Genomic DNA, 9,017 nt, shown 5'->3' on the forward strand with positions numbered 1-9,017 from the left:
AAAAGACAAAAATAGGTTTTTAAAAATTTCAGTTAAATTATCACCTTCATTTTCAATGCTCTGGATGAAATCTCTCAAGAAGTTCACAATCTTTGATTCCCTCTGGCGTTTCAGTGAGCCCAACACACTGAAGGTTGGAGACATGGCTCCCATCAGAAATTCAGCATCTTAAGAATAAGGAAAAAATAAAACACACAATATCTTAAGTTATTGAAATGTATTGAGACGATCAGCTTTGATATAATACTGACCTTTTCCAAAAGCCCAGGAACAAACAGCGGCCGAAATGTGTGTGGTTGCTTTCCATATAGCTTCATGCCTGAGCAAATCTGCTGCAGCATCGGTAGGATACGGACAGATGAGTGCAAGATAATGGCCCTATAATTCAGAGCATATAAAAAATTTAAAAAAGGGAAGAACTAGAAAAAAGAACATAAAAGAATCACTTAGAAAATGAACACACTTTAGGATTTCTTCCTTTCTCTCCTGTGTTATAGGACCACTGTACCCGCATGCTAATATTCTGTCAAGGAGGTTAATCAGAGCTTTAGGTTCATCCACCTCAACCTTTGGAGATGGAAAAACATCATTAATGAGGTCATAGGAAACGTATCGCTTCTTTAGAATTCATAAATTTTAATACTAAAGCAGCTGTAAACCAAGTTACATAAAACCAACTACATCAAACAAAAATGAGCAGCTGAGCAGTGAGAAAACAAAAACCTCTTCCATAAGCTGTCTGAGCTCTGAATCACTCACATCATCTTTGGAAACCATCTCTTTGTCAATCTCCCCAGTGGAAATGTAGCACCACTCCCGGAATAGTTAGGTGTAGTTAGGTGTAATGCTCATTGCAATAATCTCTCCAGCCGTCCTGTCAGACTAGAAGGAAAAAACTGAATGTATGTAGACCTCAAGGAAACCAGCAAATCAGTTTTTCTGGAGAAGAAAGTTTAGATGTACCTTTTAGACTGTTTTTTCGTTGTTGTCCAATTCAGTGGTGTGCGTCTCTTGCTCTGTACTGTAAGCAAAGATTTAAGGTGATGTGCCTTCTTTAGTGAAATCCTTTTGAAAATTTTGACTAAGAATGTTTAACGCCATGCTAGAATAAATTAAATGAATAAAGAATGTGTTAGATGTGTGGGTGGTGATGGCGCATACATAAGATGCTTGCCTTTGGTGTGGGAGACCTGGGTTCTTAACCCCTAGTTGCTCCAGAGGCGACCTCTGACATGTATAGCAATTGTAAGTCGCTTTGGATAAAAGCTTCAGCTAAATGAATAAATGTAGATGTGCGTAATAGAAGAAAACCATTATCCACAGGTGCTGGCATGTACTTCAACAAAATACTCAGGAAACAACTCGGAGCACAAAGAACAGGCCACCTTTATAGAAACAGAATATTCTAAAGTGAAATTGCCAGATGCCAAATCATCTTCAATAATGTAACTGACCGGCAATGCATTGTTTTACCTTAACATCTATCTTCTGAGAGACAGTTGTACATGGCAGCAGACCTTATGTCTATAATAAAATGTAGAACGAATGTCAATCACAAATACAATGAATAGTTTAAACACATAACGACAATGACTAATCTTACATTCCCAGGATTGCTCAAAGCTGGAGACTCCTCAAAATCTGTCATCACATCTGGTTCCAAATTCTGAAACATAGGGATGATAAAAAAGCTGTACATTTATGAAAAAAAGGCAGTGATGACCCTGCACTGAAAATTGTAGGATCAACATTAGAGTTGGTATTACCAGTTCAAAATATCTGCTGTCTGAACAGTTACCTGGCTCACACTCCTGGGCATGTAAAGCCAGCAACTGAACTGGCATCCTCAGATGACAAGAGGGCACATCAGGCTTTTGGCATCTTTTCAAAATCTTGGATGTGCCTGGCAAGGGGGGAGGTGTCCAAAGTATCCTGGATGGGCATGATGTACAGGGAGCCCTTTCCACCCAAATCTTTGGAAAGATAGGCTCCTGTATAACCTTCTGCCTCAGATACCAGAACATTTAATTAAATGCACTAATCTACCTACAATCAGGAACATTAATGAGAACATAAACCAGCTTTTACTACTAGTAGTAGTAAATAGAGAATATTCATTTTATTCAACTGCTGACATATTATATCACAGGCTTTAATTGAATAAGGGAGATTCTGTCTAACCAGCAGCTTTATATAGCATCCAGGTCCCTTCCAGTGGTACCATTTTTAAGTACGTATCCATGAGTATTGTTGATATCTATGGGGAGAGAGAAAAACAAGTGTGGATTTAAAAATGTAACCCTCCCTCAGTGTCATCTCTGTTCAGGTAGATTTGTTACTGGCGCTCTCTTGGGAAACAACAAGGCACATCTCCATCCCTTTTCTTATTTTCTTATATCTTACCTGGGAATGGTCAGCCAGTGGCTCCTCTATATGGATTCAGCAGCGGCGGTGCGCTGAGCGCCACTACTAAAATTTCCCACGATCATTAAACTATGCGCTACAAATGTTTTTCACTCGCACACTGACAGCAGGCAGCACTCAATGCTCGGCTCGCTTCCTCTCCTCGTTCTATGCAGAACACACGCGACAGATGGTGTCATAAGAGCAGCGTAACTCTGAATCACGAGTGTTTGATTGTCCGAGCGGCAGAAAGTGACGGTGAACGCCAGCGGAGGAAAATATTCTGGCAGTAAATGTACGGTGTCTGTTACAGCGTCTGTCAGCTTCTCAAGACCGAGAAAAGTCTGTTGTTTCTCACCTGCTGGAAAAGTGAAGCCGGTTAGTGCTAAGTTAGCTAACATCTCCCCTTCAGACTGAGCTGAGCAGGAAAGCTTCTACAGCAGCTACATAGCTGCTTGCCCAATGTACAAACTTAAACTAAACTGAATAATAATCAGTCTGTACAGGACAGAGCTGCAGGCTACGTCAGTTTCTTTCAGTCTGAAAGTGGTTTTGGAAAAGAAAGGACGAAGGTGACCGGAGGAGCTGAGGTTAGTAAAGCTAATTAATGATGCAAACTATACCTTTTGTCACACTCTGCCTGTCGGCCATGCCCTGTTTTGTACTTTTGTGTTTAGTCAGCGTTATTATCTGTTATTTTGGTCTGTTGGGTTTTGGGGGTCTGTCTTGTCTGTCGTCTAGTGTTCAGTAGCCCTTGTCATGTCTGTTACCCCAGTGATCCCTCTACATGTCTGTCTCTGTTTTCCCCTGCTCTCTCTCTCTCTCCCTGCCTGTGCCTCGTTAGCCTCATGTCTTTCACCTGTGTTGCTCCCGCCCTACTCGTTAGTCCCTGTGTATATATACCTGGTGTTTCTGTCTTGTCTTTGTCAGGTCATTGTTTATTGTCACCCAGTGGTGCAGTGTGTTCTCCTGCTGTCAGCCTCACTTGTCGCGTTTCCCTGCTTGTTTTGGATTTTGGTTTTCTGTTGGACAACCTTTGTTTTGGACTTAGTCTTTCAGCCACTCAGTCTGTAAGTGTGCTTGCTTTTTGTTGCCCTTAATAAATAAATCACTGAAATGCACCTGCTAGCCTTCGTGTCCTGCGTTTGGGTCCTCCAACCTGCTCAACCCTGCCTTCACCACAAAACCGTGACACCTTTTAAGCTGATGAGGAGATTCTTTTTGGATTTTAATGTGCAAATAAAATGCACCTCAGAAGGGAGGAGGTTTCTATTTTATATATTAATGTCTCTATCTATAATGATTCTAAGGTCATATTAACAACAGGGTTTTCCTGCCGTTAAGGCTTAGGGGTGATACCCAAAACATGCTGTGCCATCACTGTGGAGCAACAGAACCGACCAAATTACTTTCTCTAGATCTAAAGGTTGTAGTTCCTCCAGTAGACTGATCTTTGGGTGTTTTTTTGTTATCTGCTCTAGTTTTTCCAACTATTTGTTCAGAGATATGGTGAAAATAATGGCCCAATATGATGTGAAATTACATATTTGTCATTGGAAAACATAAGATTTTCTTGGGGGAGGACCCCCAAACCCCACCCAAACGTTCATCTAAAGCTCACATTAAACTGTGAAAACACTTTTAACATTTAAGCTATTCTAAGGTGCATTGCATGCTCATGGACACAAGAGCAATGTTGCTGAGATATGTTGTGTTGGGGTTTTATATTCAGACAAAAATTTTGCTTCACCACCGCTGCTACAACTCCATCCTAGGGGAAACACTGTCAGCATGTTCAGGAATACTGATAGTCCTACTGCCGAGCCCGGAGAAGGCCCATCTCATCAGAAGACTTTGGTGTTCGCTCAGTGCATTTATCCAGCAGAAAAAAATGGATAGGGGTTGACCTGACACTGGTAGTTCTTCTTTTGGGATATGGGGCCTTTCACTGATTTGAATAGGCCAGGAAAAGCACTGAAAGTTGAAAGGGAACTTGTAAGATAAGGTATTTAAGAAGCTGTTATACAACATTAATTTTAAAACATCTTAGGTTCCAATTGAAGAAGATGCTGAACTTTATTGAAGTGAGTTTTTACAATGATCATCCAACTCAGGATGACAATGATGTTCCATCACACTGATCATGGGAACACACTATTGTGGACAACACATCCAAACCTGGCCATATTGTGCTCCACTGTTTCTTGGTGTACAAGGAGGACCACCAGGGGTCCTCTGCTGTCCCTGGGCTACCTGACGCTGCCTCGTTCCACCCTGCTCCCTGTTGCCAAGGGCAGACTGCTGCTGTCCCTGTGTAGGAGGCTGTCTGTTGCTCCCTGGCACCTGCTCTCCCTCAACCTGTACTTGATCTGTGAAAACAACTACATCTGTCTATAAAATCCTAGGAGCTACATATAATGAACAAAACAAAGAAGATGGCAGGTATATCTGACAGACTGCATTCATTGAAAACTTTATCTACATATGCCATGTCCACAGGTTTATTTCAAAACCGTAGCTCTTTCTATGTGGTTTGGCAAACGAAGGTCACTGAAACATGAACCTATTTGAAAACTCCTGTCAGGGTGAAGATTTTCAGAAATGCTGTTGCAGCCGGTGAAATCTAGAGTTTGTGACACCAGAGTTCGCCCCGGTCTCATTCTAACATTTGTGTTTTGCTAACACTAATGTCAATTTAATGGAGTGTTACAGTTTTTCTATAGTTGCTTCCTTTGTCTATGTATTTTGGACTTCAATAAAAACATTTTGCAAGTATTTGATGGCTTGTGCAAGAGCTGAACCACAGCAGTATATAGCAGTGTCAGCAGCTTAAGAATTTAAATTAGCATTTGACACAGTTTGGCCCATATTCTCTATATAAATAGTGGGGAAAAAAACATGTCTGGACATGTAAAATAACACGCGTGGACTCTTTTGCCACAAAGTGCAGGACGTTGCCATGCTAGTAACAAAACACTGTCGCTATTACACTTACTCTGTCTGCTTTGCCGCTCTGGCTTAAGTTGTTTTGTTTTTCCAGTTTCTTTCGGGGTCCTGAAGTATGTCTTGAGCACTCCCTGTCCATATGCCTTGGTGTAATGCACAGCGACTCCACTTCTGTTTCCATTGGGGCACAATTACCACAGCAGTTGATTTTGTACAGTAGTTGCAAGTTTCCTTTTAATAATTATAGTTATTTGTGGGACAGTCAATCTCAAATGCGCCCAAACCTATCCATAATCTAATACTTTTCATTGCCTATGTAAAGCACTTTGCAGAGCCTTTGTGTTTCAGATGTGTTACTGTACATGGATAAAGCTGCCTTTTTATTTATCTATTTTGCTACTGCTCCAACAGCAAACCACTGAGTTCATTATGATTTTGCTAATAAACTTGTGATGTGTGCAGATTCTAAACATTTACTCTTTGGGAGCATAACAACTTACTTTCTGTGATGTTTTTGTTGTGTATCTACTAATCTACTTACTTATTTTCGTCTACTATGTCTGAAGTCACAGTATCTACATAGCCAGGGATGGGTATTGATGATATGTATTTAAAATACGTGTTTGAAATAGAATACAATTATTTTGTCATTTGTATTTGATAGAGTTGATGAAAATGGCTTCTTATTTTGTATCGAAATACTTTTGTGTTTTACATTTTGTAGTTTAGAAATACTGTAAAATACTTTGTGAGATCATAAAAATACTGCCTCTTATTGGGCGCCTACTAAGTAATTTGCCCTGACTTGTTGAGGTCAGAACAGAAAATTGAGCATAAATTGCTACAATTCTTAACAGTTCCTGTGAAGTTCTGGTGCTTGTTTTAGTAGCCTAGGCTAAATCATTTACCAGTTTACATAATGTTCAAGCTAGTGTGACACTGGGGTGTTGGCTTGTTCTCTGTCCTTTTCTTTCCACTTCTTTCTTCCTCATTAGTGATTGCAGCCACCTGTTCAAGTCCTTAAAAGCTGTGGTGAACCAAGATGGCTCTCTCTTCCTTGTGACCTCTCTCCTGGATGGTGAGTGCCTTTCAGGAGCTCCTTTTCTTTGGGTTGTCTTGAGTATGATGAGTTTGAGTTTACTTGTGTTTTGAGTTAATGATAAGTTAAGGTAACTTTAATAAAACTTTATGGTTCATTTAAACTGTTTTCTGCGTGGACCTTCCCTCTTATGTTCTTCCATGAGCTGGGCATAACACTAGCTATTTGACCAGAGTCATGCAATAAATCTATGTCAGATTTATTGCATAACTCATTAGGCAGAGAAAAGCTGTTGCTCTCAGACAATGGTCACTTAATCAACTGAGTCAGTGTTGAAATACAGTAATATATATCTTTTTTTTAAATGCCGGGGCTGCTGTATTTTGTAGTTTATTTTAATAAACTTAAGATCCAATACCCTAAACTTATTTTTAAAATACATTTTGGTGTATTTTTGCCCGTCCCTGTACATAACAATCATCACGGTCCCTGTGCTCATGCAACTGCATGTTATCTCAACCTTGTAACTGGAAATTAAGAGTGTTCTAGTCATTAGTGCATTAGGACTAATGGATATGGGTTCGATCATGTTTTCATTTCCTGGATCTGCCTCCCTAAAGAGAAATTAGGAAACAGCCACGCCTTGAAAAGTGGAAAGTGATGTTAGACTGTGAGAAAAAGCTTCTATGGAAATGTAGAAAACACTTTGATTAGAGACAAATGTTTGGATACTCGGCCTGCTAACAAACCAAAAACAGTGGTGGCCAGAAACACAGCACCTAGAGATATCTGGAGATATTTTCAATGGTAATGCCCTATAATGCTTAAAAATCAAGATCCTGAAACTTCTGGTATGACATTTATTTTGGTTCCAGAGCTTTTTTTATTTGACTACACTATATGCTTTAAAGGGGTAATATGTGGGTTTCAGCGGCCATTAGTGCTGCTGTTTTAAGATTGCAACCAGGTGTGTGTGCTCGTACGTGTGCTCACTTGAACTCATGAGCGAGCATAATCTGAAACACAACCGCTTTCATACAGAAATCCCGCAACAAACGCGGAAACACTGGCGTGCCGGCTGTAGCTTTTCTTCAGACATGTTCAGGCTCTGTTACTTCAACGTTCCCGGCTCATAGACAGAATATTGGCACAAAACTCCCGGGGGGGGGAAAAAAGCAGTGTGACAGTGGCTATAGACGCACAGGGAGACGGCTTCACGCAACATGCTGGAAACTCAGGTAAACTCCCACTGCGACGATACAGCAATATTTTGCTCAGCTTGAGGTTGAACTAATCCATGCTCGTTACTGTCACGCCCAGCTCACAGTTAGGTTATGTGTTCAGTTTTTGTCTCTTGTGTCTCGTTCCAGGTCTTCGTCTGCCTTCCCTCCATGTGTGATTACCAGTCCCCGCCCTAATGTGCTGCACCTGTGCCTCATTGGGTGCGTTCCGATCGCCCTGTAGTTCCCTGCTAAGTGGACTGCCATTTTCCAAACCGCAGGGAGCACAACATGTTAACTTCAAAGGGCACTGTGAACTGTGTAGGGAAGAAGGGAACAACGGTTCATCAGTTCGCAGGAAGTTGACAAGAAAGATTACCCATAAGCCTTTGCACCTCATAGGAGCTAACAATAGAGCAGACCACACAGTTTGTATATCTGTAATTATTGTCATTGTAACTAATGTTATCATTATTTATGATTATTTCAGAGTCTAGGTTGCCTAAAAACAACAATGCTCATATGAATCTTTTTAAGAATAACGCTGCTTACGTACATTTTAATATAATATAAATAGAAGTTATGGAAATATAAATTTTGTATTTATATTAGTTTGTTTTAACATATTCAATATTTTAATTTCAGTAAATGTCCACAGTAGCAGCGGGTTCCCTTAACCGACATTCCCTGAGCAGGGAGCAGGGAGTACTGTTTATGTACACTGTGGATTGGAACGCAGCCATTGTCTACCATGCCCTAGTGTATACCCTTGTTCCCTTTGTACCTTTGCCAGTTCTTCTTGATCCCTTGTGTCAGCATTCCAGCAATTTTCCATTGTGAGCCTTAGTGTGTTTTGAACTCAGCCTTCTGTTTTTTGACTTAGACCTCTGCCCTGCGATTTTGTACCGCTGCCTGCGAGTTTTTGAAACTTGTCCAATAAACTGTCTTTTGTGAACCACCTTGAGTCGTGCCTTGTGAATCCATTACCCGGTGTGAGCTTTGATAGTTACATGATAACGTTACATTTACTACATTTAGCTGACTTGATACATCAAGGTTAGCTCGCCTGCCTGCTTTTTCATTAACTAACATCACTATTTGTGCATCTTTCACCGGAGGCTCAGCAATGTGAGCACACCTAAATGTATTGGATGAAAAAGGTTAGTGAGCTGGACTGAATACTATACTGCGATTGTTGTCACACTTTATAACAGCCAGTTAGACTGCATGTGGGTCACATAAGTTACAGCGACTGAGTGGTGTGTTCCTGAGTATCAGTAAAATGACAATAAATCTAAATTGAATGTTCCGAAGCAAACAGCGGTAGATCCGTGCTAAAGTAGCTAGCTGCTCCTGCCTTGCATCAAGGCTGGTATAAACAAACCACCCCATATTTGCTTTGTGCCGTT

General features: G+C 40.7%; 2 long non-coding RNA genes across 5 annotated transcripts; one reads left to right on the forward strand and one right to left on the reverse strand.

Annotated features, from left to right (window-relative positions):
- Nucleotides 1-44: 44 nt before the first annotated feature.
- LOC123985878 lies at nt 45-2,672 on the reverse strand. Of its 4 annotated transcripts, XR_006828765.1 has the most exons (11): nt 2,404-2,672; nt 2,182-2,257; nt 1,799-1,973; nt 1,604-1,666; nt 1,474-1,524; nt 1,312-1,385; nt 964-1,021; nt 760-882; nt 464-567; nt 252-378; nt 45-167 (listed from the first exon to the last, which is right to left on the reverse strand). It is a non-coding gene; the product is annotated as an uncharacterized LOC123985878 (long non-coding RNA). The 4 variants fall into 4 exon arrangements; XR_006828763.1 differs by having other exon boundaries at nt 509-567; nt 1,799-2,257; XR_006828762.1 differs by having other exon boundaries at nt 1,799-2,257.
- Nucleotides 2,673-6,034: 3,362 nt separating this feature from the next.
- LOC123985877 lies at nt 6,035-8,566 on the forward strand. Its single transcript, XR_006828761.1, has 2 exons — nt 6,035-6,427; nt 7,430-8,566. It is a non-coding gene; the product is annotated as an uncharacterized LOC123985877 (long non-coding RNA).
- Nucleotides 8,567-9,017: the final 451 nt, after the last annotated feature.

The sequence above is a fragment of the Micropterus dolomieu genome, linkage group LG17, assembly GCF_021292245.1.
Source record: "Micropterus dolomieu isolate WLL.071019.BEF.003 ecotype Adirondacks linkage group LG17, ASM2129224v1, whole genome shotgun sequence".
NCBI lineage: Eukaryota > Metazoa > Chordata > Actinopteri > Centrarchiformes > Centrarchidae > Micropterus > Micropterus dolomieu.